This window comes from Puma concolor, chromosome B4 (genome assembly GCF_028749965.1).
Source record: "Puma concolor isolate L17-30 chromosome B4, mPumCon1.1.hap2, whole genome shotgun sequence".
NCBI lineage: Eukaryota > Metazoa > Chordata > Mammalia > Carnivora > Felidae > Puma > Puma concolor.
In genome coordinates, this window is record NC_141673.1 from 5125417 (window position 1) to 5142674 (window position 17258).

The 17258-nt window shown below is 63.3% G+C and overlaps 1 protein-coding gene across 3 annotated transcripts in view; it reads left to right on the plus strand.

Annotated features, from left to right (window-relative positions):
* The window catches only part of SHISAL1 (shisa like 1), a 128920-nt gene that overhangs the window by 54362 nt on the left and 57300 nt on the right, over window positions 1-17258 (plus strand). The window contains exon 1 of one of the 3 annotated variants that reach the window (XM_086712049.1): window positions 1142-1284. The exons of the other annotated variants lie outside the window; for them this stretch is intronic. The gene's annotated coding sequence lies outside the window, so the exon portion shown is untranslated. Of the gene's footprint in view, window positions 1-1141; window positions 1285-17258 lie in introns of those variants that run through there. 3 annotated transcript variants of the gene reach the window in all.

The following is a 17258-nucleotide window of genomic DNA, read 5'->3' on the forward strand; positions in this document are numbered from 1 at the left end:
CTCCTGTGGGGGCCCTGTAATGTCCCCCCACGGTCCCTACCACTGGAGGTCACTGGGCCCCGCACAGAAGAAGGTGGGGAAACGGCTTACTGAGTTGGCTCCCTGGCTCAAGGCCACCACACAGCACAGCCGCGCCCTGCAGGTGAAGGGCGAAATGGGGGGCCAATAGGAAACAGGGGCTGTTGGGGAGGATGGGTGGAGAGAAGGACCCCGCACAGGAGAGGGGAGCCCCAGCGGAGGTCAGGGGATCAGAGAAGTCGGTCTTTTCCCGCTGGAAACAGAACCGAGCATCCTGTCTGATGTGAACGACTCCCTCCCCGAGAAGGGTCTGGGGAGACAAGGCCCGCCCCGGCGGGGCTGGGAGGGGGGGTGCTCCTGTGGCAGGAAGGCCGCCAGGACTGGGTCCTCGGGGCAGAAGGGACGGGGCGCACCTGGAAGGCGGCCGGGGAGTGTGGGGGGCTGGGAAGACGGGAATCCGAGCCCCCGGTGGGAGAGAAGCAGAGGGAAAAGGAAGGAGGGAGCGCGGAGGAAACAGGGGAGGGAAAAGTGGCAAGGAAGGAAGGAGGAAGGAGAGAAAGAGGGATGGAAGAAGGAGCGAGCCGCCCAGGGAAGGGAGAAGGAGACTGGGAAAGAAACCGAGAGGAGGAGGAGGAGGAGGAGGAGGAGGAGAGCGAGAGGGAGGAAGGGAGGGAGGGGGGAGGGGAGAGCGGGAGGGAGGAGGAAAGAGGGAGAGAAAGCGGGAGAGCGAGAGAAAGAGCGAGCGGCGCGGGGCGGGCGGGGCGCACGCCGGCGCGGGGAGAGGGGGAGCGCGGCGCGGGGAGAGGGCCGGCCGGCGGGGAGCCGCGAGCGCGGACAGGGGGCAGCAGAGGGCGCGGCGCGAGCGGCGAGCGGCAAAGAGTGAAGTGGCGGCGGCGGGCGCGGGGCCGGCGAGCATGAGCGCGGCGGCGGCGGCGGCGGCGGCGGCGGCGGGCGCGGCGCGGGGCGCGGGGCCGGCGCGGGCCGCCCAGTAGCCGCCGGAGCCGGCGGGGCAGGCGGCGGGCGGCCGGAGCGCCAGCCGGAGTCCCGGCCCGAGCCCCGGCGCCCCGCGCGCCTCGGAGCCTCCCCCCCACCCCCCTCCCAGCCCCCGGGTCCCCGCGGCCCCCGCCCGGGGCCGGGACAACTGTTGCGGCGGCGGCCGTGGCGGCGGGGGGCGTGGGCGGCCCCGCGCCCCCGGCAGGCGGCTCAGCCCCGCGGGGCGCCGGCTCCCGGCGGCGGAGCGAGGAGCGAGCGGGCGGCGGGCACGAGGTGAGCGGCGCCCCGGGCGGGCCGGGCGGGGGAGGGGCGCGCCGGGCGGGGGTCCGAGCGCCTCGCGGAGGGGGGCCGGGGGCGGGGCTCCTGGCGGGGGAGGGTTCGGGCGCGTGGGGGGGGGGCGGGGTCTTCGGCGCCCGGGCTCCCCGGGAGAAAGGGGGTGCGGGCGCCGGGGCCGGGGAGGGGTGGGCGCGCTGGGAGAGGAGCGTTCGGTGGCTCGGGGGTAAGGGGGGGGGGGTCCGGCGCGCTTTGGAAAAGGGGCCGGGGCCGCCCGGCGGAGAGTCCGGGGGCGGGAGCCGTGTGGGGTCACCGGAGCCCCGGCGTTGGGGTCCGCGCCGGGGCCGCTCAAGGTCGGGGTCGCCGAGCCTTTGCAGAGGACCCGGCCCGGGCTCCGAGGAGCGGTCCGGAGCGCGTCGTGCCGGTACGCGGCAGTTGGGACCGGAACGCGCGTCCGAGGTGGGGACCGGCGTCCGAGGACCGAGTCCGGGAGCGCAGCGAGCCGGGAGCCCCGTGCGCGCCGGACAGAGTTCCGGAGGCACGCTGGGGCCCCGGCCGGTTCCGGGGGCCCCAGCCGGGCGGCGCGGGCCACCGGGAAGACCCCTCCAAGAGCGCTCCCCGGGCTCCCCGCCTGCCGCGTGGCCCCAGTGGAGCCGCCGCCGCCGCCGCTTCCCGGGGCCGAATCAATATTGATCCCGCGCCCGGGGCGGGGTGGCCCGGCGGCGGCCTCGGCAGCTCATTAACGCCAGCGGTTGCCATGGTAACGAGACCCCAAGCGTCTTCAGGTTATATTTATTCTAATTATTGTTATCATTATTAGTATTAGTATTGGTTAGCCCGGCGGGGGAAGAAAGAAAGGCGGAAGACATGCCAGCGCGTCCTGGCGCCTCCAACTGTCCTCTCTTTGGAGAGAGCCCGCGTGGGCCGGTGGGCCCGGGCCGGTGGGTCGGTGTGCGCGCCGCGGGTTCAGGGCCGCACCCCTGGGGCGATGGGTCCAGGGAAGGGGAGTTACATAATCTGCCGTGGGAATGTGTCTGCATGCCTCTTTGTGTCTACTCTGCCTCTCTCGGCCTCTGTGATCCCTTGGCTTAGTGACGGCTCCTGCCCAAGGAACCCGGGACCTGGATGGGAGGAGCAGAGAGTGCCTTTCGCCAGGAATCACAGCGGGTGGCCTCTATCTGGCCCTTGCTTCCCTGGCTGGGTGACCTTGAGCAAGGTGCTTGACCCCTCAGAGCCTCTGTTTCCCCATCCGTAAAGTGGCTTCGCAGCCATTGCCACCTCTGTGAGGTCGCGCCGAGAAGGCCCTGGAAGTTCTGATCGGGTGCTGTTGGCTGTGTGACCCCAGGCAGCTAGCTGCCCCTCTCTGGGCCTCAGTGCCCTAGTCTGTAGATCGAGGACCCTGACCCGGGTGTGTCTAAGATATCTTCAGTCACTGGTGTCCTGTGAATCTCATTCTGGGCCTTGATGGAAAGACTGTTGAGCCAGCAAGTTAGGCCCCACTCAGAGCCAGGCCGAGGGGGATTCCTCTGTCAGCCCTGCTTTCTTCACCTGTCCGATGGTCTGAATGTGACTAGGAAGCGTGTGGGCCAGCGGGACGTCGGGACATTTTCACCGACGGGCAGAGTCTTCGGGAAATGGTTGGAAATGGCTTTCAAAACCAGAATCAGAATAACCCCGGGGCCCCTGGGGCCAGCTCAGGCCAGTCCCCACGCTGGTCACGGTTGTCCAGAATCGGAGGGTCCCCCCCAACCCTGAATCTGTGACTGCTCAGGGCAGGACACCTCCCTGCAGAGAATCCATCCCTCCAGGGAGGCTGTTTGCCTGTCCTGAGTGGGGGGTGAGTGCAGGGCAAGAGGTGGCCAGAAAGTCCCCTGTAGCCAGGTGGCCCCTGTACCTCGGGGCTCAAGGTGAAAGCCCCAGGTCGGGGGTCCTGCCAGGTTCTTTAACGTGGCTGTCACGCCGAGTTCCTCCGTGTCAGGTGTCTGGAAGGTACTGGGCTTGCGGGGAGGTCAGGAGAAGCAGTCTGGCTTGGAGCTGTGCGTGTGTGTGTGCGTGTGCCAGCATCATCTGCGGTGTGCGTGTGCCCCACACCCCCTCTCCCGGGTGGGGGCACGGCCAGGGCTGCTCAGACTTCTGCAGGGGGTGAGGGGGGAGAAGGAGGGGAGGGGGGGCCTGCCCCAGGGAGATGCCGAGAGCCACTCCCCGGACCTGCTCTCCATCCGTCCATTCATTCCTTCACTTCACGCACACAACCCAACAAGCCCCCCGCCCCCCACCTCTGCCCTTGGCAGCTTTTGAGGAAACAGCCCCCGGACGAGCCAGTGGGGTTGGAGCCCTGCCTGGGGGAAGCCGAGGTGCGGGGGCGCAGGTGGGGAGGATCTACCCCCTGGGGGAGGGGGTGGCCCGAGGAGGGGTGCAGGGGGGCGGGGAGCCTTCCAGAAGGCAGGCCCGAATCAGCCAGACGGGAGGAGCAGAAGGTGTTCTGGGCAGAGACCCTCTACGGGTTGAAGATGCAGATCAGGCAGGGGGAGGGGGGGGGATGCTGCAGGACTAGAGAGACGCTTGGCAGATGGTGCAGCCCGAGCAGGCCTGGCGCCGGGGAGCTGGACGCCCCCCAGCCCCGGCCTGGGCGAGGGTTCAGAAGCAGGGGTGGGGCAGCGAGGAGGGGAGGATGGTTAGGTGGCCCGCAGGCGGACGCCCAAGGTCGGGGCGGGCAGAGGGAAGGGCAGGTGGGGAAGATGAGACGGGTCTGGTGTCCAGCCCCCTGGGACAATCAATCGGCCAGACCCTCGACAGCCCTCCCGCTTCCGGCCACGCTGCGGGAGAGCAGTGCCCCCGGCCGCCCCGCCAGCCCTTGGCTTCTGGGAGAGGGAGGGAGCCGGGGACACCAGACCTGGCCGCTTCAGCTGCCTGCCTACGATCCGCAGCTTCGGTGACAGGGGCACAAGGTGGCACCTCCCCACAGCAGGACAGCATTTGGTAGCAAAAGCCAGGAAGCCTACTAGGCGCCGGGTGCTGTGCTGAGCAAGCACCGGGCCCGGCGATTATGGATGCTGTCATACGATAGAACAGCAGTGACGGGTGACCCTGCCGGGATCACACTCCTAACCACCACACTGCGCTGCCTGGAGCCCAGCTCCTGTCTCGTGGCTGTCCTGCGGCTCCCCAGATGCCGTGCGGGTCTCTGGGGTCTCACCTCCTTCTGTTTGCTCTGCTCTGGACTGGTCCAGAGAGCGGCTCGTCTCACGCTCCAGTGATAGGTATCACCTCCCTTCTTGGGAATGCTCTGCCTCTATTAACCCAGCCTCTGCTGGCTTGTGTCTCCCCAGCTGAGTCACACAACAGATCTGCACTGATCCTAGGATGAACTGAGAGCCCCGGCCCCAGCTCCCTCAAGAAGTGCCTTTTCCCAGCCCAGTGGCCCTTTCTAGAATTCACCAAAACAGCAGTCGACCTCTAAGAACAGGAGGGCCTTGTTTCCTACACGCTCTTCTGTAGGGTGGTGTCCTGAACATCTGGAGCCAGCGAAAGCGAGGAGGGTGACCAGAGGCCTGGGCTGCGCCCTCCTGGGGACAGCAGGTGCTCCCAGCCCTGTTTGGTCTCACCCTGCACAGAGCCGTCTCCTTTTCTCTCCCCGCCTCTCTTTTTCCTTCCTGACTCCCTGCCTCCAGCGCGCACATTCCTTGACCCCTTGTCTATGTGTGACCCCCCCCCCCCCCGGGGAAATGGAGGAGATCCCAAGGCCTCAGACCTGTCCCCAGGGAGTTCCTGCCAGAGATGAACCAGGGCTCAGATTGTTTGATGACTGAGCATCTAAACAGATCATCTGCCGGCTGGGACTGTGGCTGTCTTGACACCCCAGACCCTGTTAATGTACCCCCCTCCCGTATCAGCTAGGCTCACCTGTGACAAGCCCCTCCCTCCTTTTCCCCTTGGCCGTGACCGGGTCAGAAATTTTCTGGAGAGCCTTCTCTGGGCCTCCTGACTTGGCCACTCACTGGTGACTCACTCGCCCCGTGAGCCTGTCTTCCCATTTAGCAATGCGGGACATGAGGGTTGGTGGGGGGGGGGGGCTGGGGGAGACATCCCAGTAGGGTCTTGGGTGTGGAAGCCCCCACTCTCCATAGCCTGAAGTTGGGGGGTCAAAGATGGGGACCCCGGCATATGTGCTCGGTTAGGGGGAAGCCCCAGAGGCTGCTGCTGTGGGTCCCGAGAGGGACCTGGAAACTTGTCTGCCTATCCAGATACAGATGGGGACACTGAGGCCCAAGCTGGCCTGTGACAGGCTCAAGGTCACGATGAACGAGCATCCTTGATGGCCGGGGGTGTTCAGGGATAGGATGGAGACTTGGTAGGTGTTTTTCTGAGGCTCCCCCCACCCTGCCTGGGATGCCCCGAGGCTGCCTGGGATGGGGGGGGACCTGGAGGGGGCTGCGCACACCCTTAGATGGTGAATTTCACTCCAGTAAAAGGCTTCAGACCCCCCACCTGCCCTCCACCCTTAGATGGTGAATTTCACTCCCTTCAATAAAAGGCTTCAACCCCCCCCCTCCCGCCCCCCGGCCATGCAGGCAGAAAAGCAGGAGCCGAGATGCAATGCTAATGCCTCCCATCCCAGATTTCTAGCCGTCAACCCTGAATGGAGCGTTTACTTCGCGTGTTTTCGACCGCCTGCCCCCTCCCCTCCCCCGACCGGGGCGTGCACTCCGATTACCGCCCATCTGTCCGCACGCACACGTACCTCAGCAGATGTGTGCAGGCTCGCCTCGAGAAATTAAGAAATAATGCATGAGTTTCCCAAATTACACCCATTTAACACTGAATTAAGTTCTGGAAGCTCTTAACAGAGCCCCGGGAGGGAAAAAAAAAAAATTTTTTTTTTTTTTTTTTTTTAGTTCACACTTCCCTGGAAAATGAGACAAACCGTGATCTTTTAAAACCCAGCTACATAATCTGATTATTCCTCGCTGGCAAGCAAGCCTCAGAGAAGAGCCGTGCATCGGGAAATTGGGCCGGGAAAGTTTGCCTCCTGCGCCAGATTCGAAGCTCCTCGGTGCATGATGGGCTCAGAATAAAGTGCCACTTTCTTAGATATTGGCACAAATTAAAAATAAAGGCAAAATCCCTCCCATAATCCAGTGTGAGAATTTCCTCCGCGGCTCCCTGAGCTGGTTAAGGAAACGATGGTGATTTGCTTTCACTTCGGGCTCCTTTTTCCTCTGCGGGGAGAATCTTGGATGTGCAGCTGGATTTGTAGACGAACAGAAAATGCCTTTAGCTTTTGCTTTCCTTCCACATTTCCGGGGCACCTACCCTGTGTCCAGACACGGTGCCAGGCCCAGGAGGCAAGAGACGATCAGACCAGGACTCTGCCCGGGTGGGTTTTGCAGTGTGTTTGTGGTGGGGGCGGGGGCGGGGGGGGGGCAGAACAGAATAAAGCAGGCATCTGCAAGGTCCCACCCACCCTGCCTGACGGGGCAGGGAGGGCTCCCTGGAGGAGGTGACTTTTGGCTTGGGTCTTGAAGGGTGAGTAGGGGTGTGCCAGGCAGAGGAGGGCAGGGGGCATTTCAGGACAGAGGAGGAGCCTGAGGAAGATCCTGAAGCGGGTCTCACATTGGCTTGGGCTCCCAGTGGCATCTTCCAATTTTAACATTTGCAGGTTCCTTTATTACGAAGCCCTTTCATATCCATTATCTTCCAGCAGCCGCAGGAAACCCCAAGGCCAACTTCTGGGTCTCCCTTTCCCTAAGGAGAACAGAGCCCAGAGGGGAATCGAGGCCTCCAGGGTCATAGGCAGACAGGGCTCTGAAACTCAAGGTTCTGGATCCCGTGGGCTCGGGCTGGGGGGAGGGGAGTAGAGGAACAAGTATAAGCTGCTGTACGGAACTTCTAAAAATTCAATGGGAACCACAGACACTAATCCCAAAGTCTAGAAAGTTTCCTCTCTTTCCCTCTGAGCCCTGCTCCTCCTGGGCTGTAGCTCAGGTTGGGCTTCAGGACGTGGGTCCTGGCAAGATCTGCGGGCTCCGAGCCTCAGTCTCTACCTCCAGAAAATGGGGGAGGGCCCCCCTCTGCGTATTTGCAGGAAGCCGGGCATCACCACTGAGCCCCAGAGGCCCGGCCTTCAGCTCAGCGGGGGTCCAGCTTGTTCCTGAGGTCTTTGTTGTTTCACTTTTTCAGGGAGCAGGGCGGGAATGTGGCATCGTCTGGGGATGGCTTCCTGGAATCGAATCCCAGGGACCCCAAGTCCTCTGGGGAGTGTGCCCAGCCTCTGAGCTGAGGCCCGTTGTCAGGGCAACGGGCAGAGCTGGGGGGGAGGCTCCTGGCACAGATCCTCCACCCTGGACAAGTTTCCCCTCTGCTTGTTCCGAACTCTGTGACCCGGGGCGAGTGCCGTGGCCCCTGGGCCTCTGTTTCCTCATCTGCGAAACGGGTTACGGTGAGAACCAGATAGGATTTGCAGAAGGTGCTTCGTGTGCACGGAGCATGTGCTCACGAGCCCGCCAGCTCTCTGCTTTCTCGCTTTATCACAACGAGCGGGAAGGTCACTGTTGCTGTTTGTATCGCTCCGGCCCTTCCTGAAGCAGCCAGGCAGGGACCGCACCTGATCGTCCCTGAACCTCCAGAGCGGGGAACTCCGTGGCGGTGGTTGTTGACTGAATGAACAAACGTATCGAGGGAGCCATTAGACCACAGAGCCCGGCAGCACGGGGGCCAGCCCCGGTCCCCCCTCCTGCGTTCACAGCCCAGCCCCAGCGCCCGGCTGCTTGTTTCACTCCTGGCCTCAGTTTCCTCCTTTGCGAAAGGTGGATAACGTTGGTAGTGATAAGGTACAGGGGTGCTTTTGAGGGTTCCAGGTAAGAATCCTGACACTGTGGGCTCCTGGGCCAGTTACAGTGACAACCATTGTTTACCGCCCCAGAACTCTGGAGGGACCGTCGGGGCTCAAACCCCAGTTGCGTCACCTCTCTGGGCCTCAGCGCCCTCATCTAGAAAATGGGGACAGCGGCCACCTCACAAGGTTCTTTCAAGAGTTAAATGGATAAATGCAAGGAGTGTGCTTGGCGTTGAGCCTGACCCCTAGTAAGTGCTCAGGAAATGGTACCGTCATTGTCACCACTGTCGTGTTTAATAACCGAAGCATCCAGGAGGCACAGAACAGTGGAGTTTCTCTCTGTCCTCGAAGGATGGAGACCACGTCTCTCCCGATTTAGCTCTGTACACAGCTCCTAGCCCAGGTGTGCCCGGACAGGACGGACAAGGTGGAGGGGCGGGCCGGCAGGGGGATGGACGGGTGAGTGGGTGGATGGGTGGAGGGACGGATGGACAGAGGGAGGAAGGAACGACAGCTCTCAGGAAGCATCACAGGCCAAGGATCAGGGCAGTGGGGAGGGGGCTTCCTTTTGAGGGCCGCGAGCCATGAGATAGAACGGGCTTTGTAGCCATCTCCCGGGCAAATGTCTCTTGTCCCCGTTCCACGGGACCAGGGGTGGTGGCCCAAGTCTGGGGGCCCAGGCCACTTGGTGCCCCCGGCAGTTTGGTTCTGAGCCGGACGGAGTCGAGTTCCGACCGTGGCCGCCTCCCGTCGGGCGCGCCTCTGAACCTCTGTCTCATCCTGCGTGATTCGGGAGGGGCGCTCGCTTCCTCTGGGTGGGGGGGTGGCGATGCACAGAGGCAGCGTGTCTGAGCGTAGTTTGTAATCTGGGAAGCTGCGCGGGAAGTCGGAGGAGGTGTTTGGACTCCATACGGTGGGGGACAGGTTGCACGGGAGGCTTTGCAAACAGGGTGGCACGTTGCAGGCAGAGATCTGGAGCACCAGCCTGTGAGCCCCCCGAGTCCCTCCCCAGGAGGCCCGAAGCACAGGGTCGGGGAAGGGGCAGGTGGGAGGGCAGAGCCAGCCTGAGCCAGGCCTGCCCGTCCCGGGGTTGGGAGGGTTGCCGCCCACGCGGGTGGGGGCCCTGAGGGGCCAGGCAGAGTGTTCCGGAAACAAGCCCTTCACGTGTTTCCACTGGTCTGTCACCATCACCCAGCTCCTTCTCTCTGGGGGGACAGATGCAGGGTAGCGAGATCCTGGGGAGGAGGTGAGGTCTGGGAGGGGCTGCATTGGCTTTGCCCAGCATCATCTGGACCTCGAGGTCAAGGGCAGTGGCACCTTCACTATCTAGAACCTGGTTTGCACTGTCATCTGTGGCCTCCTTGGAAGGGGCCGGGTGTCAGACAGGAGCACGCAAGCCGTTTGTTCAGGTGCACGTTGCCCGGTCATTCACTCCGGAAGCTGTGCCTGGAGCTCGCCGTCTGGGCACAGTTGCCTGTTCCACCCCGGGTCGGGGTCCTGCATGAGGGACTGAGCAAGCGTCGGTGAGGACAGCGGTTGGAGGAGCATGCTGCCTGGAGAAAGGGGGCAGAGCAGCAAGGAGGTCTTCCCGGAGGAGGTGGCATCCCAGGAGGCAGAGTATGGGATGACCGGGTCAAGGGGCAAGGGGTAGAGGGACATCGAGGCACAAGGGACGACACATATGGAGCCCAGGAAAAGGAGTTTGCAAGCTTTCCGCACCTGGGCGTGGCTGACCGTGGCATTGGTGGAAAGGCAGTAGCATTCGGCAGTGGCCTGGCCTCCAAGGCAGTGGCCTGACTCTGGCAAGTTAAGGAGTGTTTGCCCTGCTGCTGGCTCAACAGGGATAATGCCAGCCCTTCACGGTTGCTTAGGTTGTGGCTCAGCCCAGCACGCAGGGTACTTTTCCTGACGGGCAGGGCAACCACCTGACGGGCGGGTGGCGGCTTCCAGCTCTACCCAGGCTTTCGGGCTCCCGAGTGGCCCCACTGCGGGCAGAGCCCCTCGAGTCCGGTCCTTCCCGGAGGAGCAAAGCCTTCTCTTCCGGGGACAGGACGTTTCCGGGGAGTCCTGGGCATGAGCGCCACCAGAGAGCACAGACCCCCCCCCCCCCCAGCCCCGGGGGAGCCCCCGCCTCCAGCCAGATCGCCAGGAGAGGGCTAGGGCGCGGCAGAATTCTGGGCAGGACCGAGGAAAGATTAGGAGACTTTTCTCCTGAAATTCAAACAATTGGACAATCTGTTCTGGATCGATTTAGAAGCAGTGAAGTGGGAAAAAAAAAATCAGAAAATATAGTGTGAAAGCTATTTTCTGTCTCTCTCAGTTGGTAAGGGGGATGAGCAGTTTATTTGTGGACTGTCCGAGGCCGGGGCCGGGGCCTCTTGCCTCCTCGCCGCCCGTCCCCCCACTGCCTGCCACCTCCCGCTCCGTGCCCAGTGCAGGGCTGGGCAACCAGGGTCTCAGAGGGGCACCGGCCCTGGCCCCGGCCTCCACCGGGGGGCCGTCAGTCTGCAGGGGCCTCAGGCGTGGGCGTCGCCAAGGTGGGCGCCCTGAGCTCGCCCCCTCCTGTGCCAGACCCCAGGTGGGGAGGCATGCAGAGCCCCGCTCTCCGCTCCAGACGGAGGCATCCACGTGCCAAGGACAGGTGTCTGTCTAGTTCAGTTCTGCATCTTCAGGGCTGGAGTCAGGAGTGGCGCCTACTAGGTGCTCGCTGAAAGTTTCCTGCCCGCGAGATGGACGGGAGGGAGGCAGGAACGGAACTGGGGGTTTGAATGGAGCGACCTGCTCACGGTCCCATGTCTAGTAGCGGAGGTGAGGGCACTGGAACCAGATCTGTCTCCCCAGTACCTGGATGTTCCCCGTGAAGGAAGGGGGGCCTCCCACCCACCACCCCTTCCTTTCCCAGGCGTGGCCTAGCCTACACCCCCTAACACACCAAACGTGGATTCATTTTTCACAGCTTGAGCCAAATGCTGACTGTTTTAAAAGAGGCTTGTTCCGGGGCGCCTGGGTGGCTCAGTCAGTTAAGCGGCCGACTTCGGCTCAGGTCACCATCTCGCGGTCCGTGAGTTCGAGCCCCGCGTCGGGCTCTGTGCTGACAGCTCAGAGCCTGGAGCCTGTGTCAGATTCTGTGTCTCCTTTTCTCTCTGCCCCTCCCCCGCTCACACTCTGTCTCTCTCAAAAATAAACAAACGTAAAAAAAAGTAGCCCGTTCAGTGTGAGGCCAGAGCAGCACAGAGGGGAGGGCCGGGAGCACAGATTCTCCCAGCTTCCCAGTCTGATTGTCCCCCAGGAGAATGGCCCCCCGGGGGCTGTGGTGAGCTGAGTTCTGTGGGTGAAGGGGTTCAGTCAGGGGCCAGATCTGCCGGGAAGTCCCAAGTGTGGGCGGAGGGCCGGGACTCCAGCATCCGGTGGGAAATGGGACCAGCTGATTCCAAAAATGGTCTCTCCTCTGCTTTCCCCCAGGCCTCGGGAGAGGGGGAATTTCTCTGCGGTTTCATTTCAGGAAAGCGGCAGCTCCCTCCCTCCCCTCCACTTCCTCCCCATTGCCCAAGGCCAACAGCCAGAGGCCCAGAAAGAACCTTGACTTGGAAACCAGACCTGCTGGATACCAGCAGCTCAGCGGTTCCCCCCCCCCCCCCCCCCCCCCCCGTGACCTTGGGCAGGTGACACAACATCTCAGTTTTCTCGTCTGCAAACTGGGAGCAGAAGCCCCGCCTCCTTTTTGAAGATTAAAGGAGGCAGCCTTTGTCAAATGCTGTCCGAAGGCTGGGTACGTAGTAGGTGCTCAAGAAATAGTCTCTTTCTCCCGTTTCCCATGTACAGAAGGCCAGTGGTTACATACAGGCTAACCCTTGCTTGGGTCCTGCCTCCACAGCCTGGATCCCCTGGGCTCTTGTCCAAGGAGGGGCCCCCCGACTGACCGTGGGGCGCGGGGAGGGGATGCCGCTGCACAGACAGCCGTGTGAGCCCCAAGTGTAGACGCCCCCTCCCTCCGCCGTGCCGGAGATGGGTGCATTGTGGCAGGTGTGGCCAGTTGGACACTGTGGAGGGAGCCCCGGGCCAAGAATCTAGAAACCTGGGTACCAGTCCCAGGTCTGCTTCTAATAAGCTATGTGACCCGCCTCCCTAGAAATGACAGCCCCTGGGAGGCCTCTCGTGTCCACCTGAGGCTAATCATCCCCCTTGGAGCGCTTCTCAGGGTCACGTGCGACAACCTCACCTAGGAGAACACATAACCGCTCTAAGCAAACCTCCACGAAGGATGCGCAGAGAAGAGGAGCCCTGTTTCCTGGCCACCGACTGACCACCCGGCACGGTCCTGGGTTCCCGTATACGATCTCATTTAATCCTCACCCCACCCCCGCGAGCCGGGACTAGCACCCCCCTTCGCAGGGAAGGAGGAGGCGCAGACAGGCTAAGGGGTCCCAGGGCAGCCGTGCGCCCTCCCTCAGGCCAGCCCGCACCCCTGTCCTCTCTCTGGCCACCCTCTGCCAGGCTCGGGCCCGGCACCTGCCGCCTCGTGGAATTCTGCCCTCCCCGGCCCAGCCCTGGCCGGGCTTCCTGCTGGCGGAGCTCTTTCATGAACGCTTTCGGATGGGACCTCTCCGTTCCCCAGAAATCTTTGAGCCCACGCTCCCCCAAGCGGCACGCTAATTAGACCTCCATAACACTGTTTACCTCGATGTCAACCTAGGCCATAAAACTGAGCGAGTTTCTCGCCGTTATGAGCAATGTTCCGTCTTGAAAAGCAGGGAGCCGGCCTTGCTGGGCAGGGTTCAGGCCGCGGAGGCCCCGTGTGAAGGAGGTTCGCCCTCCGGGGGCCAGACTCTGCCCTGTCGCTGCCGGGGTGAACCTGGGTGGGCCTCCAGGGCCGGGGGGAGGGCTGCGTAGGCCTGAGGCACTGGTCTTCCCTGAGCGGGGAGGGGGGGGGGGGGGCTCAGAGCAGTTCCCTGCGATTCCAGAAGCCCGCTCTTGACCCCACCCCTGACAGAGCCGACCATGGTGACCTCAGGCCTGAGAGCTGGCTTGTCTCCAGGTCACCTAAGACGATGTGATACTGCTGTTCCCCTGGACAGGATGGGGACTCGGGGAGTGTGTCTGAAAGGGGCGGGAGGGCCTTCCCTCTGTCGCGGAACCCCTGTGCCTTCCACCCCTCACGGGGGTCTGGTGGCCGACCCCTCACTCCTCCTGGGAGGTCCGTCGTGGGAGGGGCTGGCAGAGGGAGGCCGCAAAGCCCAGGGGAGGGGGGACCACGGGGCTGGGGATGGCTGTGGGGCGCACCTGGGGGTGCCAGGGGCCCCGCGAATGGAGATGAGCTGGAGGAGGCTGTCCAGGTCTGGGTCGCAGGGGTGAGCAGCGTTTCGTAAGCGCTCGGGGAAGATGGCTGGGCGCCGCTTCCTGCCACCTTTGGGAGTGTCCTGTTTCCCCGGCTGTCAGCTGTCAGGACACCACCACCAGGGAGCCCTCTTAGGTGTGGAGGGCCCCCGGTGAGGCCAGAATCGGGGCTCCCGTGGGGCCAGACCGGCCAAGCGGGGGTGGCAAAGATGCTCTTCCGAGGGGCGTCAGGGCCTGGCTGGGCTCCTGCCGGCTGCTGGCTCACCTCCCGCTCCGGCGGCTTCGGTGCCAACTATGCGGAGCGTGGGCGGCCGGCTCGTTAACCCCCAGAAGCAGAGTGGGTCCAGGGGTGACTCGGGCGGGGGCCCCCCCCACCCCAGACCAGCGGTGGCGGTGGGGGGGGTGGGGTTCAGAGCGCCAGGTCGAGTGAGGGAGCCAGCGCGCACGCACCCTCCCCGTGGTCTCCTTTATGGTCCCATTTGCATAATTTTGAACTTGATTGGCCTGAAGGCAACTTCGCTTAATCACAGCTGACAAGTCTCTGGTTGCAACAGCAGCTGCTGTAGATTAGCCGCGAGTCGGTGCTGAGGTTTGTTAGAACCCGCTTGGCGGCCCCTCCCCCAGCTCCCCCCCCCCCCCCCCCCAGTCCCTGCTCATCAGACCCGGAAGGAAGGAAGGAAGGAAGCAAGCAAGCAAGCAAGCAAGCAAGCAAGCAAGCGGCAGGGCCCGGGGGCCGCCTGGAGAGGCCGCTGCCTGCTCCCCAGCGTGTGCTGCGGCCCAGGGCCTCTCGAACTTGCAGGTGTCGGCCCGGTTGGCAGGCAGGGCGGCCCAGGGGCCCGTGTCTCCAGCCAGCTCCTGGGAGGTGCCCCGGAGGCTGGTGGGTATCGAGGCTGTGACGCAGGGGCTCAGTGGCCCCGGGCCGCCTGGTTTTGTTAATAAAGTTTCATTGGAACACAGCCTCACCCACGTGCTCGGGATGGGGTACGGGGCGACGATGGCCGGGCTGAGTCGTTACAATGAAGACCAAGCGGCTCAGAGGACAGGTGCCTTAGGCCCTTTCCAGAAACCATCTCCTGACCTCTGACCAGCCCAGTGGTTCTCCTGCGTGAGCGGGTGTCAGAATCCCCCGAAAAGCCGGTATGAAGGTGCGGGTTCTGAGATCCCGTGTTTCTAGCCGGCTCCCCGGTGGGGCGCAGGGCCGCACTCCAGGCACCCCGGCCCAGCCACCTTACCACAGTCTGCGTGCTTCTCGTTCTAGTGCACGCTATCCTCAGTAGACAGAAGGGGACGCCTCGGGTCCGAGAGGTCCCTCGATTCTCCAGGGTCCTGAGCTGGTAGAGGCTCTGACTCTTCCCCACCACATAGAGCATCCTCGATGTAGGTGCCTCACCCCAGGGTGAACGTGCCCAGGTGCATCACACCCCGGTTACTTGGCTCGGTCAGGGTTTTTAATGTTTATTTTTGAGAGAGAAAGAGAGAGTGTGAGTGGGGGAGGGGCAGGGAGAGAGGGGGACACAGAATCCGCAGCGGGCTCCAGGCTCCGAGCCATCAGCGCAGAGCCCGACGCGGGGCTCAAACCCACGAACTGCGAGATCGTGACCTGAACTGCCCCCCCCCCCCCCAGCCCAGGCGCCCCTGTCCCGGTCTGTTTTGAATATGGGTTCCACGCTGGGGCCGCTGTTAGTAACAGCAACGCCTGAGCAAGTCACATGGTGCTCTCATCCTCCTTGGGTGGGAGAGCGCCATCATGGGGGGTCAGGGTCAAGGGCACGGCTGAGAGCACCTGGAGCCTCGCGGGGGCTTTGCTGTCTGCAGTGTGTTTGGTCACCGGCATCCGTTTGGCATCCTCTTCCCCTCAGGCACCCGTCCTGCCGTCCCTGGATCCCCTGGTGTCCCTGTGAATGGCCAAGGGCACCTCGCGCACGACTCGACCTCCGTCTCCCTCATTTCCCCGTGACCCGCAGCGGGGAGAGGCAGGGCGCCCACTTACAGAGGGGGACACCGGACCTCCCGGAGGCGGGTGACCTGTCCAGGCAGGTGCCAGGTGGCGTTGGGGTCCTGTGCCTGTGTTGTGTCAGGTGGGCCCACCAGGGCAGGTCAGATTGTGCAGTTACACGGGAGGAGGGGTCATGACCGGTGTCCCCCGTGTGCAGGCGAGGAAGCCAAGGCACAGAGAGTTTATGACCAGGGAGTACTCAAGGGGACAGGACACTCACCGGGAGGAAGTGTGGAAATCCACGTGGAGACAGATCCTTAGGGGCGTGGGAAAACCCCAGTGCCAGGCCAAGAGCCTGGGAGGTAGACCCGAGCACAGGCAGCCCTTCTGGAGAACTCTGCCAGGCCAGCTCCCTGCAGCCGCCCCCGCCCGTCACGCCTGAGGGGTTGGCTCCCCAGTGCCAGGGGGTTGGGACTATTTACAGTTGATGGGGGAGGGGGCATAATCTTTTTTTTTGTTCAGTTTTTTAAAACGGTGCTTTTTAAGTGTATTTATTTACTTTGAGAGAGAAAGAGAGACGGCCAGGGAGGGGCAGAGAGAGAGAGAGAGAGAGGGAGAGAGAATCCTAAGCAGGTTCTGTGCCATCAGCACAGAGCCCGACGGGGGGCTCAAACTCACGGTCTGTGAGATCATCACCTGAGCCGGATCCAGAAGCCGACGCTTGACCCACTGAGCCACCCCGGCGCCCCGCGCGTTGATTTGACATTTTATTGCCTGGACTGCGGGCCAGGGAATGAGGTTGGCTCCTCCCCTGGTGCTCTCCCACTGTGATCCGTGCCAAACCCTCTTTTTTTACTCGTTTGTCTCCTAATGACATAATAAACATTCCCAAACCCGCCACCCAACGCGAGGGCTGGAACATTGGCCCCGAGGGCCCTCCCTCGCCCCCTGCCCCCGCAGGACCCAAGCGTTATGTTCGCTCCCTTCTGTGCCCGGTCACGGCCACATGCCTCCTTCCAGAGCGCCTGTTCCTCTCCAGCTGTGTTTGGTCTCGGAAAGTGGACCGTGCCGAGTTTGATCTGGGGACCTGAATTTCTCCCTCAGCCCTGGGTTGCTAAAATGCCCCGTGACGTCCGGCGTGGCTGTGTTCCAGTGTTGGGCACACCGCAGTGCATTTTCCCGTCTGTCCCCTTGGGCCGTCCCCAGGGTTTGCCCTTCTACACCGCGCTACCGAGAACATTCTCGTGCGTGGTCCCCGCGGGCCAGCAGGGCCGTCCCTGAGCCTGGGAGGGGCGTTGGTGCCCTGTACCGTGCAGAGCTGGGCACCCACTCTGAGGATGTGGTGACATCAGCCTCCCCCGGGCCTCCCCGAGCTTGCTGAGGACTCGGGTTTCCTCCAGGCGTCCTGTGTCCCGGCCCACCAGGCTGGCCGGTGGGTCCTGTCCTACGTAGGGTGGTCACAGAGAGTCCTGTGACGCTCCAGCCACCTGTCTGTATATCATGGTTCTCGGGATCTGGCACGCAGCGGGTTTGCTTTGAATCGTATCGTAAAAACGTCGAGGCGGGCCGGGCTCAGAGAGGTGCGGGAGCGGCTCAGAGAGGTGCGGGAGCATGCCCAGGGTCACACAGCTGAGAAGTGGCCGAGCCGGGACCCAAGCCCGACTGTCGGGACCCCAAGCTCCGAGCCCGCCCTCCGGCTCCTTCTCCCCTTGGTAAACGCATTTGTGGCACTGAAACAGCCCTCGCGTCCGTCCACCTCCCCCCTGTTCCTCTGCCCTCTGCCGGGAACGCCCCCATCCCCTCACTCATCCCTCGGGAGGCCACTCTGGTCCGAGTCCCAGCTCTGCCACTGACTAGCCGGGTGGCCCG